The following is a 9,805-nucleotide window of genomic DNA, read 5'->3' as shown; positions in this document are numbered from 1 at the left end:
ACCTACACTAAAATACACATTAAAAAAAAAACCAAAAAACCCACTGGATTTTAAAAATATAGTAGGGCAAATGACAAATTGAGGAAGAACTCTCATTACTGAAGTTTTTAGAGTTAAAATGAAAAAATACAATTCTGGACTATGCATAGTTTGCTCTCTAGAAAGCAACTACCAGGATACTGTCAAGAATATAAATCTCCATTTCTTTAGTATTCATGGTAAGCACAAATCAGCCATTTACTCCCTGATTCATTAGAACTACTATAGTCTTACTTCAATTTCTTTTTCCTTTCTTCCCTTTCTTTTTTTTTTTAAGAATTTATATATTTATTTGAGAGAGAGAGAGAGAGAGAGCACGTGAGAAGCACAAGCAAGGGGGCAGCAGAAGGAGAGGGAGAAGCAGGCTCCCCGCTGAGCAGGGAGCCCAATGTGGGACTTGATCTCAGGATCCTGGGATCATGACCTGAGCTGAAGGCAGACACTTAACCGAATGAGCCACCCAGGCACCTCCCCCCCTTTGTCTTTCTGTATCACTTTCTCTATTCCTACATTGATTCCAATATTCTAACTCAGAGATCAAAATATAGTTGGGAAACAGAAGTGGATGGTTGATCATATGGCATGCTCAGAGAGGTAGGCACTTCAGAAAAAGCACTCTAAGTATATATAGAAAGAAGAATCTAGAACAGTGCATAATGGGGATATATACTTCCCTGTGTAGCACCTGTACAGAAAGTACAAAAATTGGTTAAATGGTTATAAATGGTTGTTGAGATTTCTTAATGGGTATATGTCTTCATTTATTATTCTCTACTTTGTATGTATTTAGAAATTTCCATAACAGAAATTTAAGGTAAAAAAAATCTATAAGCAGAATGTTTCTTTCTAGTGTGCTTAGAATTAGATATGGTATTTTTATTTAAAAAACAAAAACAAAAACAAAATCCCCCACGTGCATCAGGAAAGCAGTACTGGGTAAAGGCTGATGACACACCAGAAATTTAGGTTTAGACTGTAAAGATCAATCTCCACTCATGAAGACAAAAAAGAGAGTAAGGCCCATGCATATAAGCTACTACCAAACACTGGGCCTGCACATAGCTCTTTTCATTTAAGGCTCAGGGAGCATAACAAGAAGGTGTCTATAGAAATTTTCTGCATCTATATGGATAAAACAATCTCCAGGCTTAGCAAGCTAATGAGTCTGAATTTTTTCTACAGAAACCAGAGAGAATTTTAGAGAATGTCCTGATGCCATCCATGAAATACTAAACAGCATGGCCTTGATAAAAAATTCTAGGGTCAAGAAAACCATAGAGAAGATGATAAGATGAAGGCAAAAATTAAAAGGGAAGCGTAATGAAGTAAAATAAGAATGTGATAAAATTCCAAAATGTAATAGATGGATGAAAACACACCACAGAGTTGTAAAGAGAATATATGCCATTAAATCAAATCAGTATAAAATTTTATTTGAAATTTTATTCATTTTATTATTTCTTCACATTAAGCACACCTCCAAGTACTGTTAATTATTACTTTAAGAAAATGTCTCTACATATTTTATGTTCAATTTCCATTGTAAGATCCATATTCTAGAATTTCACCATCTCATAACTAAATCAGTGAGGCAATCATTTACCTGGTCTCAGACATTAATGCTTAATTATATACTATCTTGTATGAATCTTTAACTGATTAATGTTTATCATTATACATAATTTTTCCAGAGCAAATTTCATTGATATTTCATTATGGCACTCTTCGGTGTTAAGAAAAATTATCTAACACTTGGAAATAAGATCTTTGCAAAAAAATCAAATGCAGGCATGGCTGTTCTATGTCACTTTACAAGTCAAGGATTATTTAAATTTGTAGGAGAACATATCTGTGTTTAATTTCACACTTTTACTGGCATAGTAAAAAAAATTCAAATTACCTATAACCAATTAGGTGAACTTAAGTTTCCTTTTGCACTTGAAATTCAGTTCCGTATCACTGCATATAACTAACTCTAGTACAATACCATTCTCTTGTCTGAAAACAAACTATATTAACTCAATATGAATTATATATAAAAACATACACAACACAGATTATGTAATGGAAATAATTTTCTCCATGTCACATATCGCTTGTATTCAGAAGTCCTACTATTGTTTATTTAAACTTCAAAGGGGCGCAATTTTTTTAACTAAAAAAGTTCTAGTACTTGTCTATTTCTGAATCCATAAAGCTAAGTTCTGGGCACAGATTAATTCGATTAGATTTTTTTTTCTAGTATACAATTTAGCTTTGGTTTTAAAATGACAACTGAAGAACAACCCACACAATACTACCAAAAAAAGCACTACAATGTCTTATCCATTGTTTGAAGGCTGGTTTATAAAGACAATTTAAAATACATGAAATTATGCAATTCCTTCAGTGGCAGAAATAAATATATATAGTTTAGCTACCTTCACTATATGACTTGTAATTGCAAGGAAATCTATTCAGTCATAACTCTAATGTGGTATATCATCAAACCCTGCATCTGTTCAATTTAAAATAAGCATGCTCATCAGACCAGGTGTTAAGATTTCCAAACTGATTAGTAAAAGCACTTTATAGTTTGGTAGAGTGTTTTATAGTTTGTAAAACACTTTCAGAATTATTGTTCAATGGTTCAGTTAGTATTAAACATTTACCTATTGTGTTAAGTATTATATTTTAACAATAAAAATACTGTATTTATGGATATAATTAAAACTATAGGTTAGTTTTCTTCAGAGATTAAATTAAACCCATAGGGGCGCCTGGGTAGCTCAGTAGGTTAGGTGGATGCCTTCGGATCAGGTCACGATCCTGGAGTCCCGGGGATCAAGCCCCAAGTCAGGCTCCCTGCTCAGTGGGGAGTCTGCTTCTCCTTCTCCTTCTGCTCCTCCCCACTTCCCCAGCTTCTGCATGTGTGCGCACACATTCTCTCTCTCAAATAAACAAAATATTTTTTAAAAAATAAATTAATTAAACCCATATTTATCAAAAAGCTGTTGCCATAGTAAAACATTTCATATATATAATTTAAGGACTTAACATACTTGACTCCATTATAAAAATCTAGAACACAATCTTAAATAAGCCAATCTTTTTCATTTCATACTAGGTCAAAGTAACCTTACATAATAACTATCTATTAAAAATAGTTAATGTTTAGGGGCACCTGGGTGGCACAGTTAAGACTCTAACCCTTGGTTTCAGATCGGGTTGTAATCTCAGGGTCTTGAGATGGAGCCCCACACTGGGCTCTGCACTCAGAGTGGAGTTGGCTTGAGATTCTCTCTCTCCCTCTCCCTCTGCCCCTCCCATTCATTCTCTCTCTCAAATAAATAAAATAGATCTTTAAAAAATAGTGTTTCTAAATTACTATCAAAATCATTTTAACAGTAATATCTGTCTGAGAAATATTGATAATAGCACTGTGTAACATAAGCTATAGAACATTCCATTTTTAAATATTTTAACATTTTGTAATATTTTATTTAATCTTCATGACAATCTGAGGAAATTAATAGTGAAGTATATATGGATTTGTTTAGGGTTAAAATACAAGGTGTGTGAGGAGGAAGAATTCTGGGAGATGGTAATTTCAAATGTGACCTTCAGATCTGGTCTTGAACTAGAGCAAAAGAGAATGAAAATGGGGGATTTGGGGGGCAAGGAAATGCATTCTTCAATCATCTATTATATACTGAGAAATTAATTTGCATCATGAACTGTGCTAGATTCCTTGCATTTTCAGAGAAGAGGAATTAAGACAGAGAGCTGAGGTGCATTCAACTGGTAGATGGAGAAAAGGGAACCAGTAAAACAAACTAGAAGGTGAGGTCAGAGACTTCAATGTGAGGTTCTATTAAAGTCAAGGGAGGGCTGAGGATGGAGAAAATATGTTTTTCTTGTTATTTTTATTCTTCTAGATGGGGGATATTTGAACATGTTTAGGTAGTGACAAAAAAAAGAGCCAGCTGGGGTTGAGAAGGAGAATCTGGAGATGGTCACCAGAGGGAATACCTCAGCTTAAACTGGAGAAAGCATACCAGAGGGGAGGTGACAGGATGAATGAGTATGTAAGTCTATGGAAGAAATGAAAAAGTGCCCATTTGATGGATTCTATTTCTTTTGATAGGTTGGAGGTAAAGTTACCTGTTAACAATGAAGGTGAGGGAACAGGCTCAGAGGCTTGAAGAAAAAATAGAGACTACTCAAATCTCCATGATAGCAAATAGGGATGGGCCAGGAGGACGATGCCAAGAAAACTCACAAAGGTTAACTGTAATTAGAACACACACGAAGGTAGTGACAATGATTTACAGGGATATTAATCTTCATGGTTGTGTGGTTTCTCTGTGTCATTATTAAGCTGCCAGGGTGTAAGGCCTGGACAAGCAGATAAATTTATGTGACTTGGGTTTAGGCACTTACATACAAATTGACACAATGGAGAAAAAGGGCAACTTTTTAGAAAATTTGCTTTGAATTAGTCATCCAAATGCAAAGATAACACCAGAAAAAGAACTTGAGTCAGTGTTAAAAGCTTTGCTGAAGAAAGGCTACACCACAGCAACAAGGAAGAGGAGAGATATCAAGAATACAAACTGAGGGTTGCTAGAGTGGTGGGGGGTGGGAGGGATGGGGTGGCTGGGTGATAGACATTAGGGAGGGTATGTGCTATGGAGAGCACTGTGAATTGTGTAAGACTGTTGAATCACAAATAATACATTATATGTTAAACATATACCTCTGAAACAAATAATACATTGTATGTTAAAAAAAAGAAGATAGTAGGAAGGGAAAAATGAAGGGGGGGAATCGGAGGGGGAAAGGAACCATGAGAGACTATGGACTCTGAGAAACAAACTGGGGGTTCTGGAGGGGACGGGGGTGGGGGATGGGTTAGCCTGGTGATGGGTATTAAAGAGGGCATGTACTAAATGGAGCACTGGGTGTTATATGCAAGCAATGAATCATGGAACACGACATCAAAAACTAATGATGTAATGTATGGTGATTAACATAAAAAATGCAATAAAAGAAAAAAGAAAGATTGTAACTTAAATATGTACAGTATAAAAAATAATAACTGAATAAGCAAGTAAATAAAGAAAAGAAAGAAAAAAAAGAATGCAAAGCAGGATGGGCTATTTATTGCATCCTGGTGGGAAAGAAACTGAAAGGGCAGTGAGCCAACCCCAGCTCCTTATGTCACTGGAGGACAGAGAAAAAATAACAGGTATGTCCATTATCAGAAAGCTTCAGAAGGCAAGGGCCATAAATAACCATCATTTCCCAGGGTGACTATTTTGAATTGACTTACCTTTCCTCACATTGCCTTCTTGTTACCCATGCTGCCAGGTCCAAAGAATGGATCATATGTTACTCTTTTAGCAAGCTTGGGAAAGTAATTTTACTTTGTTTTAAGGTACAAAAAACTCCTACAGATGTCCATTAAGTATATATCTGAAAAATAATCTTTTATTGTTTACCTTACTATAAAATTATACACTTATTTATATTTAAGCATGTCCAAACCATTACTGTAGCTTATTTCCAAATTTTAAAAAGTGTCTAGCATTTCTGAGTTTTAAATGTCCTAAACTGGTTTTCATATATTTACAATGTCAGTTTGTAAGTTTACTTAAACTAAATTTGGAAATTTTACATTATGTCTAAGAGCTAGTGTTAAAAAAGGTAGATGTCTCCACATGATGAAAAAAGATGGTTTTGGCAATGATTAATCAAGGTATTTAAAAACAGATTTATATCATTTTTACCTTCCCTTACCTAATTATTGTACAGTAATAATACAAATGCTAGGCTTCCTAAATTAGGTTTCACAAGAATATTTTTAAATGGCTTTTTTCAAAATAATGTTATTCAAATGTTTATACAAAAACTAAATAAAAACAAAAATATTTTCATAATCTTAGATTCAAAACTTCAGCCAAAGTATTTTCAAAATATATTTAATTTAAATAACTGTGTTGTGCAACATTGTACATGACATTAAAAAAACTAGAATGATGTAACATCAGTCATGCAGATATTTATCATACATAATTGAAAATAAACACTTTATCCATAAACCACATTTATAAAGAAAATGTACATGCTGGGTAAAGCTGACCAGATTAAAGACATGGTTTCGCAGTGCTGGTCCAACTATTTCCACCAAAATTATAAATTTGAAGAGAAGATTCTTTTTCCCAAATACAGTGGTTGTAATTTTGCACACCTCATGCCATCCATATGATTGGAATTTATATTGAAATCAGTGATAAATGTTCTTAAGTGATTAACAATGCATGCACTTTGATTTGAAAACTACATAGCTTCTCTTGACAGTCTAAAGTATAACTGCTTGTAAATTTATTTAAACCTACCTTCAAAATCTACTTCAACTTAAACCAATTTGACAAACATTTACGTCTCTCCTTTATAAAAGGCAATGTGTTTAGTATTGGGGATAACAAAGCAAATAAAACCACTAGTCATGCCACCACATATTTCACAATCTAGCATAGGACACTGCTATGACCAAACTGTTCAAGACAGAAAGTGCACTAGAAAAAAGGTAAAAAGCTGAGGGAACATAGGGAAGGGTACAGACAACTGTGACTTTAGGAATTGGGGCATCTAAGCTGAAAAAACAATGAATATTGAATAATGAAGAGGAAAAGGAGAAAGGGGGGATCTCAATTAGTAGCATATGCTGAATAACTGTGACTTAGGATAGATTTGTAATGAGAACAAAAGTTATTTTAAAATGAGTATTTTAAGCTTTCTCCCATTTCCCTGACTTTAATAGAAAAGAGCTCTTGCTTATAGCGTTAGCTTCTGAGCTTTTCTTTATTGTAAACAACAAAACAAAACAAAAAACTGAGTAATGAGTGAAGCAGAAAGAAAACTAAAGAAAGACTAAATTCATTTACAAGTAATATATTAAGGGAGATACGGTAGAAAAATAAACATTGTTGTGCAAGAGAGACTGAGACACTGTCCTTCCAATTAATATAAGACACTGGGGAGACACTAATGGGTAAGAATATTTAAGATGTTAGCTGTGAACTATGAATAGTTCCTCCTACCAGCTTGGTGCTTCATTGTGAGATAAATTAATTTTGAAATACTTTTAATTCACCCTTTGAATATCAGACTGTTTCCTTTAACTTGACATCACTCAAAGACTGTGTCTCATGAAGCCTGGGGATCATTTAGGTTACACAAGACTGGAGGGGCTACAACGGGGTGTGACAGGGAAGAGGATGAACATCTGTGGGACAGACTATATTATTCTGAATGCCACTTCAAAAAGCTTATTTTCTATAGGCAATGGGAAATCATGAAAAATATTTAAGCATATGGACAGGTATGTGTTTTAAAAAGAGAAATCAAGCAGCAGTGTGTAGGATACTACAGAAATAATAAGAAAGATGATGAAGGTCAGGGAGGTAAATACTAGAAATAGAAGGTGATAATGATTCCAGATACATTTTGAAGATACAAACAACTGATTATAGCAACAGGTAAGATTATTTTATGAGAAAGAGAGAAAAATTTTAAAAAATGACTATTTCAGTTTCTCCAGCTGAGTACAGTTCATTCTGGATGACCAAACATTACAAAATTATCTTGGGAAGTTATTAGCCATAAATCTGTATGAAAATATTACTCAGCAAGTTGAGTATTCGTCCACTAGATCTTCCTCAAAACAAATTCTGTATTCTCATAAAGACAATCCAACAATGTTGCTTTATTTTTTTGCAGCATTTCCCAACATGAAAAAGTAGAATCTTGCTTTTGAAAATTAAATAGAAATATTAATTTCCATTAATAGTACTTAGATTATAGATTGAATTTATAGGTTGAAACCTTAAATCTAGACACAGATTTCAAAATTTTCCTTTCAGCCTTTTAAAGTAGAAGTAACATTAGCATGTAAGTTATCTGTATGGCTCAACCCCTCATGTTTAGAATTCCTAACTTCCAAGAGGTTAAAACCTAGCTCATGTCAATCACAAAGACCTCAATGGTACTACCAGTGTGAAATTTCCTTCCCCTACTCTACATTTACAAATCATTACTTTTGCATTCTTCCATGCATTCATTTGCACATTAATCTGACAAACATTTAAGTGCTAATAGTTGACACCACTGTTGAGTGTTAGTCATCAGTAAGTCTAATGGTAGTGGAAAAAATATGTGAATAAACAAATGCAATTAATTATGTGAACAAATTAGTAGAAGATGAGATTTTAGGATCTGGTGCCCAATTAAAAGGTCAGTGGTGAATGGAAGGAAGAACGATGGTAAAGAGAGTATTAAAATGTTCCCAGGATTACCAATGTAGAAAACTTTTTTAGCGAAGGGGTCATGTATTATATATATCTTCATAACTCTGGATATTTGTTTCTAACACTCAGGAAGTACTTGGTAAACAGTTCAATAGATAAATTTCTACCTTTCAGTAGACTGTAAACATCTTGAAAAGAGCAAGTGTGAATATATTTGAAATCTTTCACTGGACTTTTTAATATATATTTGCTAAATATAAGTAAAACATATTTAATAACTTAGTGCATTTTGGTGTCTTCTTTCTTTTGATATTATAGTTTACTACCCGGGCTTTCAAAATGACCCACGTTGTATTACTGTTTTTGGTGTGTGTTAACTACCTCTTGATGTCCTTTCTCTACAGCTTTCTATTTTTTAAGATTTATTTATTTATTTTAGAGAGGGGGCGTGAGGGACGGAGCATGAGCAGGGCTTGATCCCATGACCCTGAGATCATGACCTGAGCTGAAACCAAGAGTTCGATGCTTAACCGTTTGAGGTGCCACGATATAGCTTTATATTTTATAGTATGTATGCTTGTGTATTGGTTTTATAAGCAGTTTATGCGAAACAAGATATTAACCATTTGTAAAACAATAGACCAATGCATCTCAATACACTGTAAATTCGGCTGGCAGTAGATGATGTTTTATCATTTTAATGACATAGTTCCCCTTGGTTTGCAGCTACTCCTGGTCCAACCATTCTATTAACCGTCTCTGGTCATTGAAAATCTCTGACTATAAAATTAGAAAGAAAACAAAGAAATAAAAATTATTAAAGTAATAGTAAATCTAAATAATCTTATGATTCAGTAACATAAGGATGAAACAATCAATGAATTAGGGGAATTCATGAACAGCTGAAGTAAAGCATGCTCACTGAAGTCAGGAGCAGGTACCGGACTTCTTAGCAGGCAGATCCAACCCTAGGGTCATTTTTCTCACACACACATACACACACCTAAAATCCCTTCCTACTTCTAGCTAGAATAATTCTGTCATGTACTACCTGATATCTCAATGAGGTATTTACTTTGTTCTTTAAAACTATACCAATAACTTCAGGTGATTTGAGGATTTCCAATGATTAAGTCAGTGGAATGACAGTTCTAATGAAAACCTTCCTCCCAGACTTAATTCATCAGCTAAATTGTGGACATAAACATTTTGATCAGAAAAATAGGAAGAGAGGGAGTTTCGTGCAAAGAGTACTTTGACAGGTAGAACTGGACTGGATCAGTCGAATTAGTTTACATAAGTGTGGGCTAATTATGGAAAGATCAGCCCTCAGTCAGAAAATGACTTGATTGTTATACTTACTAAAAATGAGTGTTTGTACTCCTATGTGAATATGCTTTATGAACTCAAAAAATTAGAGCTATAATAAAATGTGCAATGGTTCTGAACTACTCATATTACCAACTGCTTATTCA

Source organism: Mirounga angustirostris, unplaced genomic scaffold (assembly GCF_029215605.1).
Source record: "Mirounga angustirostris isolate CCGP_5_RB_7025 unplaced genomic scaffold, mMirAng1.0.hap1 SCAF_11, whole genome shotgun sequence".
Classification (NCBI taxonomy): Eukaryota; Metazoa; Chordata; class Mammalia; order Carnivora; family Phocidae; genus Mirounga; species Mirounga angustirostris.
Note: the sequence above shows the minus strand (reverse complement) of the source record.